The sequence below is a fragment of the Aedes aegypti genome, chromosome 2 (assembly GCF_002204515.2).
Source record: "Aedes aegypti strain LVP_AGWG chromosome 2, AaegL5.0 Primary Assembly, whole genome shotgun sequence".
NCBI classification, from domain to species: Eukaryota; Metazoa; Arthropoda; class Insecta; order Diptera; family Culicidae; genus Aedes; species Aedes aegypti.
This window is the reverse complement of record NC_035108.1, coordinates 357,333,574-357,347,529: the sequence shown is the minus strand read 5'-3', so window position 1 is coordinate 357,347,529 and position 13,956 is coordinate 357,333,574. Positions and strand designations below refer to the sequence as shown.

At 36.2% G+C, this 13,956-nt stretch overlaps 1 protein-coding gene across 4 annotated transcripts in view; it reads left to right on the top strand.

The window, feature by feature from the left end:
- Window positions 1-13,956, top strand: part of LOC5565997 (probable nuclear hormone receptor HR3) — a 499,362-nt gene that overhangs the window by 338,220 nt on the left and 147,186 nt on the right. The window lies entirely within an intron of this gene.

Below are 13,956 nucleotides of genomic sequence, written 5' to 3'. Positions count from 1 at the left end.
GGCCTGTTTTGTTCGGACGAGTCACCCAAGAGTACTTTCAAAGTGTGAGTAAGAGTGAGCATAGACGCAAGAGAGAAAAAGCAAAAAATCCTCGCATTTCGATGCACTCTCAGTCGAATCGTTTGTGGATTCGTGTTGTGAACTTCGAGTTCAATTTTTACTCCTAAAAAAAAAAACTTCGAAATCACCTCAGTTTTGCATTGCAGAGAAGTTTCTGTCAAGCCTCACAATGAGGCCAACAATCAATAAAAACAAATTAATGGTTTGAAAACATATGGCAAGATTGTTTGCTTCAGTTTCCACAGAGATCTCTGAATCATTGGAGTAATTACTAAATAACTCTTGGAAAGCTTTTTTACAAATTCCTGCTCTTTTAAAATTTCTGATAAGGTGTCTTGTCGATTTCAATGATTACATTAATGAAAATTCTTTTCTAATTCATATTGGACTTCACTCAAGATAATTTCTCGCAAGATCTTAGGTGAATTCTTCTATAGTGAACGGCTTTGTGAGACAAATTATTAGATATTTGAAAAATCAGGGATATCTTTAGCGCAATAATAGCGCTATTATAATTGACTAACTCCGTTATAGATTCATATAAGTCGAAATCCATTAGCGATTCTTGACAAATTCCTTGCAAGATCCTTGGCAGACACTTTTCAAAACACTTTAGAAATACCTATTGTTCATACAAATGCGATCTTACATGGATTTCTGACGAGTGTGAAGTGGATTCTATTCACAATTCTAGGCACGAGTCTAAGCAAATTCATCGTCGAACGCACGATGAATTTATTTTGAAAATCTAAGCTAATCTTCCAAGAGTAGGTATTGTTAGATTCTAGAGATGGGCAAAAATAATCGGAGCCGTTCAAAAGATCCGGATCACTCAAGAGAACGGCTCTTTTTTTGGCGAGAGTCGATTAATTTGATCAGCACGGATCAAACTAAAAGTGACCCGGAAAAAGAATGAACCCATTCTTTTTCCCTATACTCGTTTATTACTCGGCTTCATTATAACACATGACACGTGCCTTGCTTTTCGCGCCACGGCACACATGCACAAACACAGTTCGCTGCAGCTCCGCACTCTCAGCATACACAGTCAAACAACTAATTTGCCCCGCCCATTTGTATACAGGCAGATGAAAAATGGAGAGAAAAAGTTCCCACTCGAATGGCCAAGCACATTTTGCTTCTTCGTTTTGTTTCGGGTAGGGGCAATCGAAGAATGCAAAGCATGTAAGAAGAGAGCAAAAGTCACAAAAGGTACAGTGCATGCCACTCAACAGAGAGTGAACCACTCTTTTTCCGTTTGCTCTTCCTTCGCCGAGCCACTGAATCGTTCAAAAGCTCCGTTTTACTAAAATGAGTGATTCGGATCGGATCCGTATACTACAATAGGGTCCTAAAGCCCTGTCCTAATATTAGTACCAAACGGTTAAGTTTAGGCCAGAAACACATTTTTACTCAATTTTTGAATGCTTCTCGTTGGTTTACGGACAAAACATATTTTATTTCCGATTTTTGAGATTTTGTCACACCTCTTGGTTTAAACTCAAATTTTGAGTGTATTTTGTTTTCCGTGTCCCTTCCGGAATGTTAAATAGGACCCCAGTGTTAAGAAGATGAGCCCCTGTGGCGTTTTTAGCGACTCAGTGAATGTCAAACATGATCTAAAGTGTCAAGGTTCAAATTTGAACCTATTTTAAAAATTAAATTTCAAATATGATATAACCGTTATTTGAACAGGAAAAATTGCTAAAGTGGTTGCAAGAACATGCTCTTTTGTCTTATTAAATTAAAACAAGATTTTATTGAAAATTTAAGGACCCTTTTACCCGTTTTGCACATCCCAAGTAGATTCCTCCAAAGATTATTGGCAGATTCCTTGAGTTTTGGGTTTGGATTTCGGCAGGTTTAGGCCATCTGAGATCAGGCTTGATAATACTCCTCAACATCATCAGAGTTGATATCATCGGTGACATACTCTAGAGAAGCGTGCTTCCTTTGCCTCTTTGCGAGGGAGCTAAGCAGAGAGGCACGAAAAATGAGCGAGGAAAATTTAGCACGAAACACAACAGAATAAAATTCCACAAAAAAGAGTGCCATCACAACTCCCCAAGGCCTGTCTTGTTCGGGCGGGACACTCAAGAGTTTTTTTTTTTTTTTTTTTGAAGCGTTAGAAAATGTTCGAAGAGAAGCATTCTCAGCATCCATGAGTAGTTTTCCTGCTAGGAAAAGCTTTACAACAAAAGAGAAAAAGTACCAGAAAGAACCCTCGCAGTTTTTTGCACTTTCACTCGAATTGTTTGAGGATCTGTGTTGAAAATTTTGAGTTTAATTTTTACTCCTCAGAAAAAACGTCGAAATCACCTCATTTTTGCATCGTAGAGGTGTTTCTGTCAAGCCTTTCTGAGCCCACCAAAACAAACGAATCTCTTTGGTTTGAGGAGAAGCATAAGCAGAAGCTACAAGAAGAAGTATTTCTAATGAAACTGTATAGGCTTTTATAGCTATTTTTGCTTGCTGAGTTTCAGCGTTCTCGGCAGATTGCTTCAACCACTTATTTCAAGCTTCCACCAAAAGCTCATGTGAGTTTTTAAAAAAGCTACCAACATCTGAAACGTCATAGATTAAAAAGATGATCGAAAATCTTCCAGAATAACCAGCAACCTAACAACACTCTCGCAAGCTTCTCGGAGAGCTTGTTTCAAAGTTTGTGGAAGAGCTGTTGAAAGCTCCCATATGAATCTGATTGAAATTCAAGGAATCTAACTGCCATGGGAGAGTTTTCTAGCTTCTGTACGAAGTGTTTTAGATGAAGGAAATGGTTTTCAAGCTCAAGTGAGATACTTTAAATAAACACGAAAATAAAATAAAATTTTACAGAAGAAGCTATTTCAAGCTTTATGGGTAAAAATTTTGAATTCTTTAAGGATAAACTTTCCGATGTTTTATTCGAAGCTATCTAAACATTCAGAAATCGTTTTCTGCTTTGTTTGTTTCTGCTTCTTGGAGTAGATGTTCAAGCTCAAATGATTTTTATCTGCGTTTTCAGAGAACTTTTTCAAACTTCAAAAAGAATAAAAGGTTGCCTAAGTTTGAAGAGAAGTATACTCAGTTTTCGTAGCTTCTAGAAAAAGCTATGTTGGAAACGATCTTCCATCCGGAAATTTTCATGTATTCGGGAAATGCTTTTCAAGGATCAAGGCTAAACTTTTATAAGCTTCCATTATTTACTTTGTGGTATTTCAAAAGAGTATGTTCAAACTTACCCTTAAGATTATTTAGACGAAGGTTTTCAATGTTTCCTCAAGTTTTTCAGCATTCCGTGAGAAACTTCTCGAAATTTCAGGAGATGTTAATCGATTATGTGTGTTTAGATTTGCAGCGATACTCCACAAAGTCCAAAGAGAAGCTCTCAGTAGAAGCTGATTCATATTATCGGAAAGTTTCTACGGTAATGGAAGATTTTTCAAAGATTTCAACTAGTCTTCGCATGAACAGAACCGATGTTCAACTTTGGTTTGAGAACCTTGCAACTTGTGTTGAATCGCGAACGCGCTTCGCCTCTGTACCAGTGCACATGAGTATTTCGGTTCAAACTTCGGTTTAAACATAGGTGCAAATAATGGCACGAAGCACACAGACTAAAAACTGTTGAAATCCACGCGGATAAATTTCTACGATTATATATGTAACTTCTTGGTACAAATTGCAAGAACCTTGAGGATTGATTAAACGTTTTATTCAAGCACATAAACTAAGATCAATATTGTAAGTAACATTTAGCGGTGAACCTAGGATGGAACAAATGGTACAAATGAACTGGCGTTTCGAACCGGTGTTCACTTTACACATGGCTTTAGGTTCAAGTTCAAGCGTTTCGGTTTGAACCCGAGAACAGAGTACAAGGAGAGTACGAAACCGCGTGAACCAACGTGGTCGGTGTTCGTTTGGGAAGACTGCTTTCAACAGTGAAAATGTTTTAAAGTCTGAAAGAAAAACCTCATTTACTTTCATGAGCACCAAAAAGAAGCTCCCTGGAGAAAACTTTCAATCTCCCATGGTGAGTTTTTTAAATTTGTAAAACTTGTAACTTGTTAAGCTTCCATAAAACATTATTAAATTTTTTAGCATTTAGATAAAGCTTTAAACTTGTATTGAAAATTGTTTCAAGCTTTCAGCAGAGGCTTTATCAAACCTTTCTGACGATGGTTTCTAATTCTGCCAGAACAAACCCTATAAACTCGAAAACTTAGAAATTAGAACTTTTGGAATTCTAGGAAAAGTTATGTCAAGCATCCTTGAGTTTTCTTTTTCTTAATTTGAAGAGAAGGTTTCCAAGCTTTCAAACGAAGTTTTGTCGCTATAACAGAAGGCAATATTGAAGGCTTTCTAAGTTTCCATGAAAATTTATAGTAGCTTCTTTGGTCAGTTATTCAAGCATAAATGAAAAAGTTTTCGTACGACTATCCATACTTCCAAGACAAAAAAAGGTTTCACCGCATGAATCTAGGAGAAGCTTTTTGAACCTCTAGGAAATGCTTTTCAAGCTTTCTGTTCCTGAAATCATGAAATCTACTTAAATCCAATTTTCCATGATTGGAGGATTTTATCTCTAAAAAGTTTGATAAATCTTAATTTAAATTTCATGTATATATCATACCAGTGTTTTACGCAACTTTGGCGACTTGTAGCTCAAGATTGTGACGTTCTGGAACATATCTGAGAACAACATCAGATTCAACAATTCCTGGGACACATGATTTGCGTCAAGCATCAAATATTACTTTGTTTGTGATTTCTTATTGACAATTTTCCGTGCTACCAGGAGAAGATTTATGGTCTGAAGAGAAGAATACTAAAAAGTGGCTTTTCCAGCTCGTAGAAGATGTTTTTAGGATGAAATTTCCTGGATCTCATAAAAAGCTTATTGAACCTCCAGGAATAACGATTCAAGCTTCCAAACGAAGCTTTTCGAGCTTTAACGACGAGAGTTTTTAGTATTTCAATAGAAGATTGTTAAAATTCACACTAAGAACTGAGCTTTTTGTAACTCTCCTTGAAATAGCTATCCATTTTTCCAGGACAAACGTTTCAACCTTTCGTGGGAAGCTTCCCAAACATTCAGAAGTTTTTTCAAGTTTCCTAAAAGTATCAGGTTCTTGTAGAAACTTTACAAGCTTTCAAAAAACGCTCGAGTAGCTTTTTGTCCTACCAGAAGAGGATTTTGAAGTCTTTTCGTATATCCAAAAGAAGATTCTGCAGCTTCTTAAAGAAGTTTTTCAAGTTTAAATGACGTTTTTGAAGAATTTGTGCGGGAAGGAGAAAACAGGGTTCCAAAAATAAGGAAAGAACTCCCTAACTTCCATTACAGAGTATGAAAAGGTTTCTCTGAACTATATTTTCCTTTTTTTATGTACGAGAAAAAAATCTCACAAGCTCAGAAAAACTTATCCAATGTAGAAGTTCGGAATAAATGGTTTCAGAATCTTATTAAAGTTTCTCACAGAACCTTGAAAATCTTGAAAAATCTGCACTCAGAAACATCCAAACTTGCATGGACATATTATTAAAGAAAGTCTAGAACAGCCTCTTCTGAAGAGTTGAAAATGTCTGTTAGTAATCTTCGAATTCTATAAGAAGCTTGAAAATGCTGCTCCTCGAAGTTTGGAAAAGCTTTTCTATACAAAAAAAAGCTTGGATATATAGTTTACTTCTTAACATTCAATTGATAAAACGTAGCCTGTACGCTTACTTTTGGTGATTATTTCGAATCATTCGATTTATAGGGTCTTTAATTAAGGACAATTCCCTATAAGTTGAAAAATAAGCTAAATTTCCTTAAAACAGTTCTATAATTTTAAAATTAAGAAAAATTAAAAGTAATTTAATGCTTCCGACTGTTGCACCGGTGAAAGTTGATTGGTTTTCGGTCTATGAAGCCGCCAAAACTGTAGACTTAGAGAAAAGTGGGGCAAAAGTTCGAGTGGGGTAAGAGTTTCTTTTTAAGATTTCTAGCTCAATTCAAAACAAATCTTATAAATTCCATGGTGGTTCGAATGCTATTCAAGTAAGAGAGTTTCAATCTAAATATCATAAAAATCGATTGAGATTTGGAAAAGTTAGGGCTATTTTTTGTTTTTTGACGTGAATATTGTATTTTTTGGTCAAACTTTCGTTGCATGGAACCAATTGAAGATAAAATCTTTTTCAATATTTTATGTAAGGGCGTTTCTAGACCTATCATAAGGTTGTTTTGAGGTGTATTAGTTTTTGCATAAATGCTCGAAAACAATTTTTGGCCCATAGTGGGGCAAAAGTTCGACCCATGTATAAAATCACGGAAAAAATTGCAAATTGCCTAAAATCCACATATTATCTTCGAATTAAGTTAAATTTGTCTGATCGTGTGAAAACTGTCACCAAAATTTCACATTTCCACTTAGTTTTGCGAAAAACTGCTATTTTTGAGTATATTACAACTAACCCAATTTTTTGATGAAAATTTAGTTTGTATTTTTCGTCAAACATAAGTTTACGGCTGGTGTAAAGTATGCCTGTCATATAAGGATCGATATTTTGTGTTTTAGCCAGCGATTTTTTGCACCACATTAGATTCGAACTCTTGCCCCACCGGTGGGGCAAAAGTTCGAATAAGACAATCAATTTTGAAACTGTTATAACTAAAAATGGGTAAATCGTTTGACATAAGTTAATGCAGCGAAATTATAGCCCTTATGTTGAAGGTTCACTATATGGTATTTGTTTTGTTTTAACTGCTATTGTTTTCCTGGAAACTTTGATTATACCACTAAGGTCGAACTTTTGCCCCACCTTACTCTATCTGTACACCAAACGCTTGGAATGATATTAATAATCGAAACGTTGAACGTACTGGACTACCAGAATGTACTATAATCACCTTATGTGTTATGCTATGCTTGTAGGTGCAAAATTTCACGCATAAGATGTCGCAATGTACATACAAAAGTGAAGACGATATACGTGCATATTTTATATGATGAGAAACAGCATGCTATGCGAGTGTGACGATTTTATTGTGAACTAATCTGTATTCTTATGCGACTTAATTTATGTTAACAAAGTTGATTGACCGTTTGTAAACTATTATTGTCTGGTTACAATGCGAGTGACTAGATATTATTGTGAATTTATCCATAATCTTATGCGACTAAGTTTATGATAATAAAGTATTTTTGACAGCTATTACGGATGTATCCGACTGGCTTCGTACGTATATACGGTAAGAAATAAAATGCACTGATGAACTCCAAAATAGCGTCTTATGCGAAAAAAAGATCACGTCAATCACGCGATTTCACTCTTCGTGTTGTACAAGGGGCGATGTAATTAGTACTAAAACGACTGTTCACGTAAATTCTGTTGCGACTTCGAGTTATCTGTTACCGGTCTGAAAAGTGTTATAGCAAGTCTGGTTTTTTTTTTTTAAGATAATAATGGCTGGATATGTAATATTCGCCGATTTTAGCATCCATGAGAATCCATTTCAAGTTTCTATAAGCACCTGTTTTGAGATATCAGAGAAACTCGTTAAAACTTCCCGCAGAAGCTTAAAACTTCCTATAGAAAATATTTCAAGCTTCCACAGATGTTCTTCCAAGTTTCGAAACTATCATCAAAAGCTATCAGCGTCAACATGAGGAGATTTCTTAGTTTTTTATATTTTCGCAGTACTTCGACGATCTAAGCAGAGAAGCCGACATGAGTCTCACTTGTTCCTAGTTTCCAAAAATAAAGCTCATTTGGCCCTCAGAAGAAAACAATAAATCTTTTTATAGAAGCTGTTTCTAGGAGAGGATGTTTCAAGCTAAATAGAAGAAAGTCTAAACTATTCAGAAGATTTGTTTTAAGTACTCAAAAGCTTTTGTTAAAAATAAGAGCTTCTTCATTCCTGTAACCTGCTCAATCATCCATAAACATTTTGTTCTAGGTTTGAAGAACAACTTGTTTTAAGAGAGAGTCGTTTAATCTTCCCGGAGAAGCTTTTCGAATCTCTGGTATAAGTTTTTTCAAGCTTTCACCTAAACAGATTTTCTTCTAGACTCGATGGGAAACTGGCAGCAGAAGCTACTTATAGTAGCCTTTTCAAGTTTCAATGGAAGGTCAGTTGGCTATTAGGAAAAAAAAACACCAAAACGCCATAGACAGATTCCAAGCTTCCAGGAGACATTTTTATTTTTTCTTGTTTGAAGTTTCTACGCGAAGATGTTTCAAGCTATAAAGAAGAACGTTTTGATTTGTTTGAGATTTAAAAAAAAAATATCAAAAGTTTCATGAACTGTAAATATTATAAGCTTATAAAAGAACTTTTTCAAGCTTCTAGGAGAAACAGTTTGCAGTAGGAGCTGTTGCAAGCTATGCATTTGCTTTAATATGTTCCAAGCCCTCTGTAACAAATTTTCCCAGCTTTCGAGTAATTGAAGCTCAATTGTGTTTCAGGAGACATGTCTCCGTGAATAGGTTTACTAGATTTCTTGAATATATGTTTTCTGGGTAAAGACTTTCTATCTGACAGGACATGCTATTCTCCTTTCCATGAGATTCTTTTTGGGCTTACAAACGAAGATGTTTAGAAATTGCGTTGAAAACTGTTCCCTGGGGGTAGATCTCAATTTTATCAGGACGACCTTTCCATGGAAACTGTTTTTGGTTTGAACAGAAACTTTGCAATCATTCAAGAGAAGCTTGCAGGATAAACTTTCTACACACTGAGAAAGAGTTTAAATCTGTTTGGGATTTAGGACTCAACTTTATACCTATCATGATTACGAATCTAATCACAAAATCAAACAGATGGCTTCGATATACATATTGTCAAAATTGTTTGTTGTAAGAGTTGAAACTTAATTATAACTCATTGAACTATGAATTGAGTCTTTCATTTGATACTTTTCTAAACATGTTATGTATACAAAATCCAGGCTGTAGAATTCTTTCTTCTCAAATATATCTGAATAATTGGGAAGTAATTTGAACCACTGCATGTGTTCCGGTAGTTCTAAAAGACTGCATTGTGATCTAAGCGCCTCTTGTTCCTTATACAACGCCTTATCCAATGCGTTGTCACACAACTCAGCCCAGGTATCGGTAATCACAATCCATCAGCTGACTGCGAGTGAGCACCTCCTCCACTGACAAACTAACATTTTCCAATCGACCACCGTCCAAACGACAAGCAATCTGTCAAACAACGATTTATAGCCTACGAATCGAGCTGTAACCGATTACAATCAGCTGAAACCACTTTCTTCCCGCATTCGTCCTTCTTCTTCAACCGCAAGGCAGCAATCATTCACCTCGGATGCTCGCTCGCATTCCCTTACGCACTATCGCGTCCTCCCACTACTGGTACAGTATCCCGCCATCATCATCAGCTGCTCGATCGCTACCCCGCTCCTCCCCATACATGCTTCTAGTTCTGATGACGACACACGCGTGTGGAACCGCGCGCGCGAGAGAGCGTTGACCTATCGTGAGTGACGTTTTCTCATCGTCGTCGGTCTATGACGCGAAAATTGCGCCCGCTCGAGCCCGAAGCAGCGTTCATTGAACGGGGAGACCGCTGCACAATCGTTCTTGCTGCTAGCTCTAACATAAATATTATTCAATACAACACACAGAATCATATGCTTCATGGGTGAGCTCCCACCGGAGAGGAGCCGAACTCTGGGAGAGTTGAGTGCTCGGCGGGTATTGAGTGTGGGTGGTCGGCTCAGTGTTTGGTGACTGAGTGAGTTACTACTAGGCGAAAGTGGATGGGTGTGGGATTAAAAGGGGAAAACGGAGCTATGTTGTGGTCCCGTTCAGTGATGCCAGATCTGTGGAAACTGAAGAGTTTCAACAAATTGAATGCTAAGTCTTTCTTCTTCTTGGCATTACGTCCTTACTGGGACAGAGTCTGCCTTCAACATTCATTACCTTCAGCATTCTTTGTCGAAGTTGTCATTTTTGCATTCGTATTTCGTGTGGCAAGTACGACGATACTTTATACCCAGGAAGTCAATGAAATTTCCATTACGAAAAGATCCTGGACCGACCGAGAATCGAATCCAGACACCTTTAGCATGACTTTGCTTTGTAGCCGCGGACTCTCACCACTCGACTAAGGAAGGCCCCATTTTTTATGCTACGGATACAAACGGAATTGTTATTCTTAAAAAAATAACAAGGAAATGGTTAACATTTCCTTCTCTTTAATGATGCGAAAAAAAGTTGGCTATACTGGAAAACACTCTATTTTCACTAATTCTATAAATTTTCCCAATGATTTTATCAATCATTTCTCCAACTTTCAATTCTGTTCCAACAAATCATTCCCAATATGATACACATAATCTTCTAGCAATTGTAACGGATACTATTCTGTGAGTTTCTCCAGATATTCTGGTTGAAAATAATTAATGGCTCCCATTTTAGATTTCTTCAAGACTTACCCAAATTATTTTGTCAAGATTTCCCAAGGCTTATAAATTTATTACAAAATTCGTCCAAGAATTCTCCAGAGTTTCCTAGAAGAATTCTATTCAATTTCCTCAATTCTCGAAGACAATTCTCCAGGAACTAAACCAGAAATTATTCCAAAAGATTCGCCAGAAATATTTCAAAATAAATCATGTAAGGATTAGGAAGAAGTTCTCCGAGAATTCCTGTAGAAACCTTTAAAATTCTTCCCTGAAAATTATGATATGATTTCATCCACAAAATAATCTCTCAAAGTTATGACTCAGCTCGTGTTTTTATTTTCTTCAATGTTTTTTTTTAAGATTTCTTCAGAGGATTTGTTAAGAAATTTTCTATTACTACTTCTTCAAGGATACCTCTGAGGGTGATTTGAAGGAACCTTCCTCAACTATTATTATAGAATTTTAAAATATCACAGCCAAAAATGCCAGAAACTTCGTCTACCCAGGGAAATCTGTATGTCAAAGGGGATTAGGCTCTATAGATCTCACTGGCCGATTTGCTTATAATAGTAATAAATCTGCCGTTAGATGAGCTTCTCAGTTATGGTGGTTCAGGAACCGTTTAACTTTACAGTCAGGACTCCACAAATACAAATTCGTATCTCCGCAGAGATTTCATGTGAAGATTTCGAAGTAATTCTCTAAGAAATTTAGGGAATATTCGAAGAAATTGTAGGATGAATTGCTAGATGATTAACTACAGCAATTACTGAAGAAATTCATATAGAATTCTCTGAGAGAGAATTTCTTGGGAAACCCTTGGGAATAATCCAATTAAAATTTTTGGCAGATTTTCTTAACAAATTCCTTAGAGATTTCGTGAAGGAATTCCCAAAACATTTTCTAGGGAAACCTTGATAGTCAGAATTTATTGATGCTGATATTTGGTAGGTACGAGCAAATGGATTTCTAACAAAATATATTTCACTCTCCCATAAGGAAAGCTTGGATTAATCACTAAATATCAAATTCATTGAAATACAGAATTATATGTTTTGGGACTTTTTTGAATTTTCATGGAAGACAAGAATCTTCGTAGAATTAAAGGATGAAATGCTGGATAAGTCCTGACCACAGCTGCTAAATTTCGAAACCACTTAGTGACGGTAAATTTTTATTATTTTCATTTTCCATGTTCTTTCTGATTGTGTCGCGTGCCTTTCATTCGCAAGAGCGGGAGAGGGGTAAACCAAAGCACTCATTCACTTACTGCTGATGATGATGTTTGAAAGTTCTAGATTTTCTCTCAGTTTTCTGTAAATAAGAGAAATTACCACGGCACTCACTTTCAAGAGCCAACGCTCGACACAAGTGGCTCATCAGCGCATTGTGGATGATTTTTAATGTCGCTTGGTGTGGTCTCTCTCGCGAATACGACACTTAGTCTTTGTCAGTTTTCTCACACCGTGGAACTGAAAGCGTATGCCGCAACCGTCAAGTTTCGCTTGAAATTTGGGCACTGAAAATGAAACTTGTCAGCCCTGGTCCTGACATGAGTTACTCTTACTATTTCAATCATTGTTGGGCTTATTGTAGAGCTTAATCTTTGTCGGTCTTGGGCGATACTTTTATAGTTGCAGTCCTCTTTCACTGTGTACAGCCGTGTATTCGTGGACTTCCTCAAAATCTTCAACTTCTGCCTGGTTCTAGATGATTTCCAAAGTTATCTGTCAAATCGTACACTTCAGGTTAATTATCAGAACTCCAGATCTGAAAGACTTTCTGTAAGAGCTGGTGTTCCCCAAGGCAGCATTTTGGGACCAATTTTATACAATTTTTTCACATCTGACTTACCTGATTTACCTCAGGGATGTCAAAAATCCTTGTTTGTGGATGACACAGGCCTCTACGCCAAAGGACGAAGTTTGCGTGTCATCTGTACTGCCCATAACTGCATATTTGTAACATTCGACAAAAGTAGGCATTGAGTAAATGGGATACCAAGTTTGCATTTTATTGCAGTATGGGAGGGAACTGATATTCCAAAATAAATCACTAAGAATTCAAAAGTGCTTATTTGAGGCTGAAATTTTGTACAACTCATATCGCTTATTGGGTGAATAGTCAGAAAACAATTCTGATAGAAATTTCGTTGCCACTGCATTATAAGGCTCATGTATAATCTCAATGTGACTGCTATGCGGTTACAATTGCCAATGTGACAAAACAACTTGGTATTTTTTTCAAATTTTCTAGAACAATCTCACAGATTTTAGTGAGTGGATCGAAAGTATTTGTTATTTGATGACTCTCCCCGGTATTAACTCGAAATTGTCAAAAATGTCGAATGTGACTGTTATGCAGTTATGGGCAGTGTAGTCGATTGCAAAAAAGTTTGGATATGTTTTCTTCACAAAAATGGAAGATTTCTCCTAATGCTTCCAAAACTCAACTAATAATATTCCCACATAAACCAAAAGCTCTTTATTTGAAACCTTCAAGTAGACATGTTGTCACGATAAGAGGAGTTCCATTAAATTGGTCAGATGAAGTTAAGTATCTAGGGCTCATGCTAGATAAGAATTTAACTTTCAAAACCCACATTGAGGGGTTATAAATATGTAACATGTCTCTATCCCCTTTTTAATAGAAAATCAAAACTTTGTCGTAAGAACAGGCTCTTGATATTCAAACAAATTTACAGGCCAGCCATGTTGTATGCCGTACCAATATGGACTAGCTGTTGTAATACCAGGAAGACAGCTCTGCAGAGAATTCAAAATATAATTTTGAAAATGCTTCTGAGGCTTCCTCCCTGTACCAATGAGTTACATAGAATATCCTATGTTGAAACATTGGAACAAATGTCAAATAAAATAATCAATAATTTCAGGCAATAATCGTTACAATCTTCTATTGTCACGATTAATGCGTTATATGTTTAGGTTAAGTTAGGTTAAGTAAAATTAAAGCATTTTTTTTCTCTTATAAGCAGGTGAAATCAACTCACCTGTAAAAAATCTGAACTGCTGCGGCAAATGAAATGTAATATGTTGTTAACAAAATGTTAATAAAATCTTGAATTTGTTTTACCAAATTAGGATGATAGTGTTGTTTAATAGCACAGAACACCTAGATGTAAGAAATGAATGTAATAAGTGGTACTGTGCAGTTTCTTCCGTTTGTGTAGCGTCTATCTACAGTTTTGGATAGTATACAAATATGGATCAGAGTTGGATTAAACGGAGAATATCCCCTCAAATAGAGTTACAATTACGTGAACATCTCTTATCTACTTAAATAATACGTCTATAAAGCATGGTAGTCAATTATAATATGCTTAAGCATACTTTTCCGTTCGTAGAAAATAAAATGTCAATCATATTCCTAGAAGCATAGATTCGAAAACTGCCAAAACGAATACTTTCACTAACACACCGTTTACCTCGCAGATAAATTGCTATTGCTAGTGTTATGATCCATAATATTAGTCAATTTG